The sequence below is a fragment of the Pinus tabuliformis genome, chromosome 4_1 (assembly GCF_031772625.1).
Source record: "Pinus tabuliformis cultivar Carrire ecotype Pingquan chromosome 4_1, CPIR1, whole genome shotgun sequence".
Classification (NCBI taxonomy): domain Eukaryota; kingdom Viridiplantae; phylum Streptophyta; class Pinopsida; order Pinales; family Pinaceae; genus Pinus; species Pinus tabuliformis.
Genome location: NC_142303.1, coordinates 848224639 through 848237937, shown reverse-complemented (window position 1 = coordinate 848237937; position 13299 = coordinate 848224639).

Genomic DNA, 13299 nt, shown 5'->3' with positions numbered 1-13299 from the left:
CGCATTTTGCATATCGGAAGTTTGCAGTTGAAGTATACTCTCATTATCTTGAATCACCGATCTTCGATAATCGACCTTACCAATATTGCGATGTCCACATAATTCGGGACCCGATATCAAATTTAAATCCAATTCACAATAAATATCGCGTCCGTTCAATCGTAATAGTGATAAGAGCATAATTTTAAAAAGACTGATGTCTGGGATCCAATATGTTATTAAAATCTCATCATAAAGTTATCGGGTCCACTCTTCATCGCATATTGGCGTATCAAGAAGTGTTACATCATGTGCTTAAGATTGTCGATCGTCGATTAGCCATGTCATTCATCATATATCGGCATCGCAAGAATCATATTGTGTTTCATTCAGTACTTAAAGTTCATGGATCGCTGATTCACTACGTCCTCCATCGCATCGCCAATATTGGCATTTCCAACATGATTATTCTCCAATATTTCGATACGCTTATATCACAATCATTTCATCGCATTTTTATTCATGGCCATACCACTATTTTGAATCTACGATGCGCGATGTGCAATGTGCAAAGTATAAATTGCGAGATGCATGTGCAATGTGCGATTTGCGACATGACTGTCCCTGATCCTTAATATAACATTTCTTCAATGGTATAATCGCTCCATCTCATCGCACATATTCTTATCACATGATCTCATATCAACAATTTGCTATTGCAACATCCAATGTGATAAACTCCAATGCAAGCCTCTACATGCAATTCGAATCATCTGATATAGCATTGTGTTATTATAAAGCAATCTTGGGTAACCACTATGGTAAAAAATGATTGATGACAAATTTGCAGCATATTCAAATCATTTCAATTTCTCATACATTCTAGTTTTAAATATATGATTCCATAATTAAGACATTCGAGACCTTTCTATCTTCATATTTAAATTTCATTATCTTGGATTTGGTCTTAATTCTAGACAATTTATAAAAATCATGGAGTTCATATGAAACTTATAATATTTTGAGAAACATTCATTACTGAAAATTCTCATTCTCATTTTGGATGCATTTGTTTTAATTTTGATTCCCTTGAACACAAAGCATTCCATTTTTACATTTTTATGCTTGCTTTAGTTCAAATAAAATAAATAATGATTTTGGGTTATAGTATTTTAATTAGTTTGACTTCTTCATGTTTTTAATGTTAATTAAAATAAGAAGTCATCTAGTTTTGAGAAACTGATTACTTTCAGGTAAGATCAAAAGAAACTATCGAATGGTAAGATTCATTTACCCACTTTCATTAATTTCCATTTCATTACTTTAATCTCATTTTTGTTTTTAAAATTATGCCAATATAAAAATCTGTTTTGCAGCTCTTCATAAAAGCCTTCAATCCTCCGCCAGATCATATTTTCGAAGTCCTACACTCTTCTCCTAGTTTTATTTCAAGAAGCAAAGATAATCTTCATTGAAATAACTACTCTAGGAAGTTTCTGAACTTTTAATCTGTTTCTTTAAGCATTACTTTTTTAGAAAATGATTAAGATGATACTTTGAAACAAGAAGATTGATATCAGACAGAAATTTTTCATTGTGGCTGAATTTTATCATCACTGTTATCTAAAGCCTAACACATTTACAACCCTGCAAGGTATGATTTATCTAAATCTCAACATAAGAAGGAATAATTACATGACTATCTTCTTTTACTTCATATTGTTGAGACATTGGTATAACCATTATTGTTAGAGTTTGTATTTCAAAACTTGGATTTTCCTTTCACTTTTCAAATTTCTTCATTTCTTTGTTTGTTGATTTCTTTTCTCACTTTGGTTTAATAATTCTTTTCCTTTGGTTTTCAGTTTTGATTTTGGTGACTTTGCCATGATTTATATAGAATACCTTCTTATTACCTAACAATGGTTAGCATACATAGAGAAAAATTATTAATAGTTACCTATTAGCTTTTTTTCTAAATTTCTTAACAAAGTTTGATTTTCTTATTATAAAGGTAGACATACTTAAAGAAGAAATTACAAAACAAAGAAAGTTGACAAAGTATCATAAAATCTGAAAAGAATTTATTTTTCATCAAAATTGTAATCATTTTGAGATTTCGATATTTTATTAAAAACTTTCAAAGTTCTATTATCAGTTAAGAAACGTTATTTTTAACCAAGTAAAGACACTTTACAGCAAAGCACCTTTAACTCTGAAATTGTCATTTTTAATTCTTAAGGAGTCGATGATTCTCCCTGTCCAAAAAGTCTTATTTCTCTAGAGTGTAATCCAAAAATATATTTAAAATTTAAAAGATAAGAGGTCTTATCATGAGCCTGCTTACCATGATCATAGGGGAAAAATATGCTGATATTACCAACACTGCTAAACAAACCAGGGTAATGGATTATGATTGCAAACAATTATAAGACAAGTGGTCTCATCACGAGCTAGCTTGTTCAGTCCAATTATAACCAATGAATGGCATTGTCAACTGTCTGGCTACCAAACTAGGACAATGGCTTTTAAGAATCAAAAAAATAAAAAAACAAATTCAAATAAAATAAACATATATAAATGGATTTATCTCTAGATCAATAATTCTTAAATAGATGGGATTCTAAATCATTTATGATTAAAAGGTAACCCTGTTGAGACTATAGATTTTCGCTGGCAACAATGGCTCTACCTGTGACAAATGAGTATATTTTAAAAGCTAAGTTATAAAGTGACCCATGCTTTATCTCTACAACTAATTAAGGACTGATACAGAGTTTTGAAATATTTTTATTTATGAGAAATTTTGAGAAAAATTACAATTATTTATTCTTGTTTTTATTCAAACTAATGAACCTAGTCAAGCATTTCAAACATAATTCTCTCTTTTGTAATTATTTTTACTTGAATTTCGGGAAAACCTCATTCGTATTAAACAAAGATAACTGGTTCTTCTCCCATGTGTCGCCATTGTTAAGGTAAAACACAACACCCCCCCCCCCCTCCTCCCTATTTCTGACTCGTTCACTTCAAATAATGGGGACCCTTTCTATAAATATTTTGGCTAACCACATTTTAAGATTTTTATTTAGTTGATTATCCTACACTTTTGTTAATTTTTCATTTTCTTTGGATCCTTGTTTTGATTGTTTCGTTAAAATCAGTTTTTTATAAGCTTCCCATTGATACTTGTTTCCCTTCATTTGGACAACTGGTTTATAAATGACACTCCTTTGAAGTCTAATCATTTATGTCTCATAGGTTAAAAATGTGTAAAATGTACAATATTCCATTTTTGTAAACAAATTAGTTCAATAATGCATTTATTTTAAATATTAACCACTAGTTAATTATTACTGACATTTTTCATTTTTTTTACTTATATAGCCAAATCATTAAGCAACAAGATTTTACTAATTTACTCAAATATTTCAAATAAATTACTAATCTTGAAAAATCAAAATGTCAAAGTGACTGTAGTTTATTTATTTTTTAATTTATTTTCAGAATGACTATAGTTTAGAAAGTTTCATAACTTAACTAAACCTCATTAAAATAAAACAAAAACAAAACAATATAAAATTAAAATATATATATAAATAAAAAAATGAAAATAAAAATAAAAAATTATACGATTGGATCAGAGGTTTTTAATCACAACATTTTAAAGGACCTCGACCACTCAATCCTCCTGATCGCGATCCCCCGATCACTAAATGACACGAAGTATTAAACCAACTCTCATTATATGCTTTGATCGCATCTGAGCTTTCATTTATGACAAGTTTAACAAGCCCCGATGACCTCCCTTCCCCGATCGCCGATATGCGATGGCTAAAAAGGACTTAAAGCATTAAGCATAGTTTTCTTATGATTCGTTTTCTAAGTTTTAAACTTTCAATCTTACGTATGAAGAGTGGAGTGGTAGTTTAATTGTAATATAATATATTAAATTAGTTATTTAATATTTTAAATTAATTAATATATAAATTTAATTAATTAAATTTAATTAAAATTTAAATATTATTTAGATTAATATTAATTAGTTATAAATAAATAATTATATTAATTAGTTAGATTAATATTAACTAATAATAGTTTATTAATAATTAGTTTAGTTTATAATTAGCAATTAAATTAGAATTAATTATTAGATAATTAGTGTCTAATTTAGGATTAGATTTTTAATTAAAATTCTGACTTTTTAGCCAGCAACAGAAATTCTAGAATTGTGCCAGATTTGGCTCATCAACTTTGGAGGCATAGATTGAGTTATACTTAGCCAAATAAGGCCCAGAACAACTCATTGGAAAGATAAAATCAAGGAGAACATTTCTGAAGAGGTTTCACTAACAGATTTGATCATTAATTGGGTTAAAAATCATCAAGAAGATCAAGCTCTGAATTTCTAAAACAAAATCAATTTTCTGAGTTTTATTTTCTACATTTTCATTTTTCAAACCTCTTCTGAATGCAGATCCATTCGTCAATGATATCCTTGGCCAATTAAACCATCTCAGGCATCAATAGAAAGCTTACATTTTATTTTCAATTATTTATTTAATTGTATTTGATTTGATCTGTTTTAAATGTCAGAAATGACATTTTGATTTTATTGTTGCATTTTAATTTATTTTGATTTCTTCTTGCAGAAAAACAGTAGAAGAGATATGGAGAAAAAGATCTCAATCAATGAGAATGCTCTAGCAATTAAAAATTGGAATTTTGAGCAAATAAAATTGGATTGGGCAAATTTCTCTTCAACAAACTTTCCTCTTAAGAACTCCTTTGCAAATATTATAAATAGAAAACTGCAGAATGTAATAAGGGCTGCTGTCCTCTGCAATTTTATACTTCTAAAAGCACTTCTATAATAAGAATTTAAAGTTGTAGGAGAGAGTAGAGAAAATCTCTGATTTGGGGATTATTGAGGATTTTTCTTTCGTATCTTGAATTATGCATGATGGGAAAAGTTTGCACTATTGTGGCTTTAGCTTTGAAAGCAGAAGTTCAATCAGTGTAAAGCACTGTTGGAGACCAGGATCAAAGAAATGGATGCGATAAATTGGTATTTCTAATACTACTATTTCAAATATCAGTTTCATTTTTATGATAATAGGAATGTGTCATTTTATTCATGTTTGTGCACTTTTGTTAATATGGGTAATCTGTCTCAATATTGTTATTATGTATCTTTGTTCTTATGAATTAAATTTTGGTTTCTGAATAACTATTTACTCAGAAATCTGTCCTACAAAACTAATTTATTAAATAGTGATGTGTTATGAACTATTTTTACATATTATTGTTTAATTATTGGATTTACTGATTTGACAATCAATATCAATTTTGTGAATTTCTTCCTGACTGTTGTTGATTAATTATTTCAATTAAAAGGTCTCAATAGGATGAGTTTTGGTATCCATAATATCAGTTAATTGAACTACTTCATTAACTTGATATTCATTATAAGCAAGACATGTTTAAATACCAATACTTTAAATATCTTGCTCTTGGTTGGGTTAGATCTATATCTGCCTAATTAAGATTGGAATAAGTTAGTTTATTTTGCTTGCATTATAGAATAAATTTGCATTTAGAGTAATTTCTACATTCTTTTAAGCCCTCTTTTCAAAGAGGCAAAATTTTAGTTATGGCTTGGCTGAACCCAAATCAGCTTAAGGGTCATTCTCTTTCCTGATTAGCAAGAAGAAGTGATCTGATATCCCTAACTATTGGTAATTAAAGATACATCATAAACCAATAGCGATAGAGAGAAGGTAATTTCACCTAGTTAAACCAGTCAGGGCCACCAAACCAAATAGAAAATGAGCTACTTTAAGGTCCGGACCGGGTGGTTATCCCCCATTATTGTTGCAGTGATTTTCGAGGCATCAACAAGTTGGTACCAAAAGAAACACCAACATTAAAGGAACCTTACAAGATGGGCACTCTAAAGTTGGTAGAATTGAATTTGCAGCTAAAGGAAATGCTTGATAAGGGATATATTAGGCCAAGTGTATTGCCTTGGGGTGCACCAATATTGTTTGTGAAGAAGAAGGGTTGTACTCTCAAATTGTGCGTTGATTACAAATAATTGAACAAGGTGACCATCAAAAACATGTATCCTTTGTTGTGGATCGATAACTTGTTTGATCATCTAAAGGGAGCAACAATGTTCTTAAATATTGACTTGATATTAGGATATCATCAAGAACACATAAAAAAAATACATTTACAAGACTACATTTCGTACTAGGTATGGGCCTTATGAGTTTGTGGTGGTTCCATTTGGTCTTACTTATGCTCCAACTACTTTCATGTGTTTGATGAACAATGTTCTGCGTCCTTATTTGGACAAGTTAGTGATAGTGTGCATTGATGATATATTGATATATTCTAAGAATGAGGAAGAGCACCTGGAAGTAGTGTTAAGATTGCTAATAGAGAATTAGTTGTATGCTAAGTTTAGCAAGTGTAGTTTCTTTTAGACTAAATTTCAGTACTTGGGACATGTTGTTTCCAAGGAAGGTATAACAGTGGAACCATAAAATATTAGAGATATCGTGGAGTGGCTAGCTCTTAGGAATATGGCATTCATGGGCCTAGCGAGTTATTATAGGAGGTTCATCAAAAAATTCTCACAAATTTCCTATCCTATTACATCTTTGCAAAGAAAATGGAAGAAGATTGAACGGAAAAAGGAGTGTGTAGCTAGTTTTGATTAGTTGAATCATTTAATTACAAATTCTCTATTCTTGAATATTGCATATCTTGATAAAGAGTTTGTGGTATGTACATATGCTTGCATTAGAAAGCCTTGGTAGAGTCTTGATGTAGGAAGAATAGGTGGTATTCTATGAGTCGAAGTTGAATGAGCATGAGAAGAACTATGTGACTCATGATCTCAATTTCGAAGCTATCATCCATGCCATGATGATGTAGAGGCATTATCTTCTTGGAAGGAGATTTGTTTTGATGAGTGACCATGGTGGACTGAGGTACTTGTTTGACCAATCCAATCTAAATGGCAGACAAGATAGATGGTTGGCTACCCTTAGTGAGTTTGACTTTGAGATCAAATACATCAAGGGAAAGGAGAGCATGGTTGTGGATTCTCTTAGCAGGAGAGTCCAAGTAAATCATATTTAAGCTTTGAGCTCTTATGGGAAATCATTAAAATAGTGGATCTTGCAGGAAAAACAACATGATGACAAGTATCAACAGTTGAAGCACAAGTTGCAGCAACAAGGTGAAGGTGATAGGGATGAGGAGTATCACCTCATGGCAGATGGCTTGGTTAGATTCAAGAACACGATTTATGTGCCAGATAACAGTGATATCAAGAATCTTGTCTTGAGGGAGTTTCATGTCAATCCATATTTAGGCCACCTGGGATATCAGAAGGCATTGAAAACAGTTAATAAGTTATATTGTTGGCCAAACTTGAAGAAAGAGGTGGCTAAATTTGTTATTCAATGTATAGACTATCAGCAGATAAAAGAAAAGTGTAAGCATCTAGGTAGTTTATTACAACCAATTCTGATTCCATAATGGAAATGGGAGGTCATTTCCATGGGATTCATTACAGGTTTTCCAAGGACATCAAAGCAACATGATTCCATCATGTTTGTGGTTGATAGGTTGAGTAAGGTAGCTCACTTCATTGAAATTAAGTCTACCAATTCAGCTAGTGAGGCAGCTCAAATATTAATTATGGACATAAATAGGTTACATGGTGTTCCCCAAAAGATCATATCAAACAAAGATGCCAATTACACTTCCAGGTTTTGGAAGGAGTAGTTTGCAAGCTTGGGGACAAAGTTATCCTTCAATAAAACTTATCATCCACAAACAAATGGATATACAAAGAGGGTTAATAAAATCCTTGAGGATATTTTGAGGATGCATGTCATGCATCAACAGAGGAAGTGGGAGGAATATCTTCCACTAGAGGAGTTTGCATATAACAATGGGTATTAGTAATCCTTGAGGATGAGTCCATTTGAGGCTCTTTACAGGAAAAGCTGTAATACTTTCATTAGCTGGAGTGATCCAATGAACAAGTTGCCAATTGGACAAGACATGTTGGATAAGACAAAGTAAGATATGTAGGTTATCAAAAGGAATTTTAAGGGAACATAAGACAAGAAAAATAGTTATGCAGATCAACATAAAGCATTCAAGGATTTTCAGGTTGGGGAGCATATGTACTTTCACATTAGGCCCAAGAGGATATCCTTGAGGGTCTAATCATGTGCCAAGCTGGCACCTCCATATTGTGGGCCTTTTATGATCCTTGACAGGATTGCACCAATGGCCTACTAACTAGCACTACTACCAACAGTGAAATTACATGATGTTTTCCATGATTCATTACTTAAGAGATATGTGTAGGATGTTGATCATGTGGGGTATTGGTCTGTATTGTAGGTGGAAATAGAGGGAGAGTTCCAACTAGAACCTCATTGCATATTGTATCAGAAATAGCTCATGCTCTAGAACCAAGCAATAGAGAAAGTTAAAGTATAATGGAAGCAATTTGGGCTTGATGAAGCTACATGGGAGATGGTTGATCACATGCGAGCTTTGTATCCTTCATTGTTTGCTTGTTCAAGTAAATTAATTTTTGGTATATGTATATGCGTATGGTTGTAACTACCGTAATGATATGTGTTATAAAACTCCAATAAGCAGTATGGTCATTTTGTTTTCAACAAGACGTCATTGTAAATATTGCATCGGGCTACGTTATAAAGATCCACAAGAAGTATGTTTTGTTTTCAGTGATTTTCTGGTCATATGTGTCATAGAAAATCGAGGATGGTGTTCCCATAAGGGGGAGGAGTTTTTAACAACCCTGGGTTAAATTTTCATGTAATAAAAGGATAATAAAGACAAAATAAGACCAAGGTCACGGGACACGTATTCCAAGCTGAATGTTGGGAAAACACTTTAGTAAACATCACTTTCGGTTTAATAATGACTATGGAAATTGGCATAGGAAAATAGGTAATAATTGGCATTTAATAAAGGAAAAAAGAAGAAAAGGAATGTGAAGAGACACAAATTTTCATGCAAGGGAAATTAGAGGAAAAAGGAAGGAAAAAGGAAGAAAAAGGAGACATAAATAATAAAAAGCCATCAAAGGATAAATTCACAACTTTTATCAATTCAATTTGGCTCTCTTATTACATTCTCTCTCTCATACACTCTTGCATACTTATAGTATTCTTGGATAATTTTTTCATTCACTGGGATTTGGAGAAAGGGAAGCAAAGGAAAGCAAGGGGGTGAAAGGAGAAGGTTGAATCAACAACTTAAATAGGATGATTTTGCAGGTAACAGGTTGCATGTGTGACTTCCTAGTTGATAAGTGATGCAAGGTACATTCATTTGTTTATTTGGTTCATTTGATGTTATTGGCATGGGTTTTTCTTAGTTTGACAGTGGTTTCAGCCTTGCCTTGCCATTTCTTGGATAGCCATGGTGTGATGGGATTCATTCTTGGTTGAGCCTTGGATTTCCAAAAGGTTTTGGAACTGAGTGAGGTTGTCTCAGGAAAATTCCCAAGGGTTGGAGGTGGAGATGGTTTCCTCTGGGAAACCCTCAACAGGTGGGTGGAGATAGTGAAATTCCTCAAGGTATGGTGAAGAAATTCTGAGGAATCCAAGCTCGATTTGGTTTTGTGATCTTGGGACTAGTTTAGGTGAGATCATGATAGCTTGAGGGTGGAGGTGGTTTAACCTATAGAGTCCCTTGTTGATTATGTATTAGTATATTCCATGAGATCAAAAATTCATGCTTAGAATATGGCACAGGGGTGATTTTCTTAAATAAATAATTGGTTCAACCCAATCTATGGTCGTGTGGTACGTAGAAGTCTCTCACTGGGTTGGATTATTCATAATTTAATAAGATCTATTTTCCTATTGTAATATATGAGCACTTGTACTTGCTATTATGTGGATTCTATGCTTTATTTTTCATGGTTAATATTCTATTTATGTGGTAGTTATAAGAATGGTTCTATAATGTGCTATCACTATGGATCTTTTGCATGATTTGATAAGTATTTGAATGGTTGATGTGTTGGAAATACTGAGAGGGTGGGTGAATCAATATTTCTTTTCAATTTTTATTTTTACTAGTTAAGATCACTTATAATTAGAACACAAAATGAAAAATGATAATAATTTTATTAATCAATGACGAGGACTCCAACCCTCTTTACAATTAATTAAGTCCAATAATAATTAGGGCTCCAACCCTAGATAAAGACATCAATCTCCAATCACCTAGGCTCCAACCTATACTTTTCCAAGAACCAACTTGGACTTCACGAGGCTCCAACCTCTAGGGATCCAACCCTCTGACTGGTATAGGCTCCAACCTGGTCTTCTTGAGGAATCCTATCCTCTAGGGCTCCAACCCACAACTTCAATTTGTCAAGATAAGTTTAATTATTCTTCAAGGCTTCCAATATATTATGCAATCATCCTTGGCAATATCTTCACCTTCAACACTACCCTCAAACAATCTCCAAGGAACTCAACTAATCAATGAAAACTTTGTCTTCTCATGAAGTTGTCTCCACAACTCTTCATGTTACCCAAATAATTTCTCCAAGGTCACCTCATGATGACATAAAAAATGCATCATGATCTCCAATAGTATATCCAAGGCAAACTTCTGCAATTCTCCCAAATATCTTCAAGTATCCTTCAAGGTGTCTTCAATAGGAAACCCAAGTTCTGGAAACCTTCAAGTGCTTCACAATTTCCTGCTCTAGGCCTCTTCAAGGGATTCTTAAAAAGGTATACAATGTTTTCAATCACTGCTCTAGTGAGTATAAAATTATAATTCTCAAAGACTCTTTTCTCTCCAAAAGTCCTCAAAGAATCAATTCTTAGGGCCTACAAAATCTTCTTCAAATCCTCTTCAAGGATAGAGGTCTGCTTTAATAATTTTGGTAGGAGTCTTTAATGCTCTTCATGTCACATCAATATTCTACAAGAGAACTACTCCATTAGGCCTTCAATATATTCTTCAAGATGTGATGTTAATGGTACTTCAACAAGTCTTCTAAAGATGCTCCAAAGTGTCACAAAGGATAGCCCAAACTTAGTTTCAAAGAGGTCTGAAGTATATTAGTCTTCACAGTTCAAGCCTCTAATTCTAAACTTTCAATAAGGTTTTTTCACCAATTCTGAAGGTTAAATGCCACCACAAATCTGCAATACAAGTGTGCTTACCACAGGTTTGTTGTCCTTCTATTTTCTGGTCTGAGCCTTCAACTGAGCTTGAAATTCAAGCCTCTTCAATGATAATAGTATGAGGTTGGTAACCCTTACCCGAGCTTGAAATACCTATACAAGTGTGATTGTCCTAAGCCTCTCCACAAGACTGAAGTCTCTCCAACATTAGGCTACGACCAATCTGGAATTCATAGAACCAAAACCACACTAAAAAAGAATCTGAACTTTCCGTGCCAGTGATGCTTATAACTTGTTAAATAATTTAAGTGTTATTCTTTCTTCCTTAGACTTCGTATTTTTTTCCTTTCTGTTATGAGGTCTGATCTGCCCCTTTTATCTACAGATCCACAATGAGTATTATGCTTAATCCAAGGTTTTATCCTTTTCTAGCCCGAGGTAATGCTTCACTCCCAAGTCAGAGCTCTATAACAAATTCTGAGCCTAGTCCGAGATTTTGTTCTCCACGTCTGTGTTTAATAATCCAAAATATAACAAGAAAAAACAAATGTTCTTCAAATATATTTCTTGTGTTAGTCCTTCTTTACTATCTTCGTCGTTCTCCTTTTTAGACCTACTTCTCCTTCTTGTTTTCTCTTCAGACCCAAGTTTTTCACAATCAACTTGACTGGAGCACATGTTTATATTTATAGTGGTTTTAATCTAAACTGAAAAGACACATCTCTTCATAGCATCCAACATGCCGGAGCCGACATGAATATAACATTGAGTATGAAATGAATATTGAAATTAATTTTATCGTTTTACAGGTTAAAACATCACTGTTTATGGAGGAGTAGACCCTCTAAGTTTATTAATGGACAATTATATCTTTAGTGGAAAACATGAGGATGATTAAGGGGAGATTTTATTTAACAAATTTTTTATTGCTCTACCATGTGATGTATATGCATTATATGTCTGCCATGTGAAAGATGGAGAAGATAATGTTAAGGACTTTTCTACCATCCAAAAATACTTTGTCTGCCATTGTATCCCATTTTCCATGTACATGTAGCAATTATACATTGTCTGCCATGTATTTTCATAGGGAACATGCATGCCATATTTGTCTGCTATTAAACAAATTCATTTCATGTATATGGTAACGACAAAGTGCATATGTATATGATTTTGTCATAGGTGTTTAGGAATTAAAAAAAGTCAATTCATATATATGGTAATGGTAAAGTGCATAGGTATATGATGCTTGCGTAGGTGTTTAGGAATTAAAATTTTAGGATTAATGTTTAGGATTTATAAAAACGAGTAGACATTAATAACTAAGGTTTCACTAAGGCTTCTTCAATAGTTACAGTTTTAGAATAAGGAAAAGGTTTCTTATATTGATCATTGTTTCAAATCATCATATTGACATCAATGACAACTTTATTCAACATAATGAATGTATGGGCTAAAAACTGTGGTTGTAACTACTTGAGAGGTCATTAGACCTTCTTGGTGATTCTCAGATGAAGCTCAAATATGATGATTAGATATGCATGCTTGACCTCTAACTTACATGTTTACCATATGTTTGACGAAATGTCTAATGTGTACTAGGCAGTATAGGTTAGGTTATTGCTTCAAGTTTGAATGTTTGAAATTTTTTTCACCTTAATCATGATTTTGGAAAGTTACAACAAGTGGTCTAGAGACTAGCCTAGAAAAGTGGCTCAGATCTCGAAACCACTAGCACTGAACTACGAAATTTAGGTCACAACTGCATGGAAGCAAGCCTATGAGTGCAGTATAGGCTCCAATCATATGGATGCAATTTCAAGGGTGTGGTTATGGAGCTATGTTAGAGAAAAATGGTTCCAACTTAGGGATTTATCCCCTAGGGTGGTTATCTAGCTGCTGAATGATGTGTAGTCCATGTGGGATGTTAGTAAGTGTTCAATTTGTAGGCACCACTTCCTCAACTAGAAATTGGAGGCCAGGTAATGTCATAGTAGCACTCAACCTCACATTTACCTTGGGAGCTTGTGAAAGAGGGGAAATGTTGATAGGGGTGGTTATAATCTCATCCAACATTTGAGAAATTTTCAAGTCCTTGATGAGA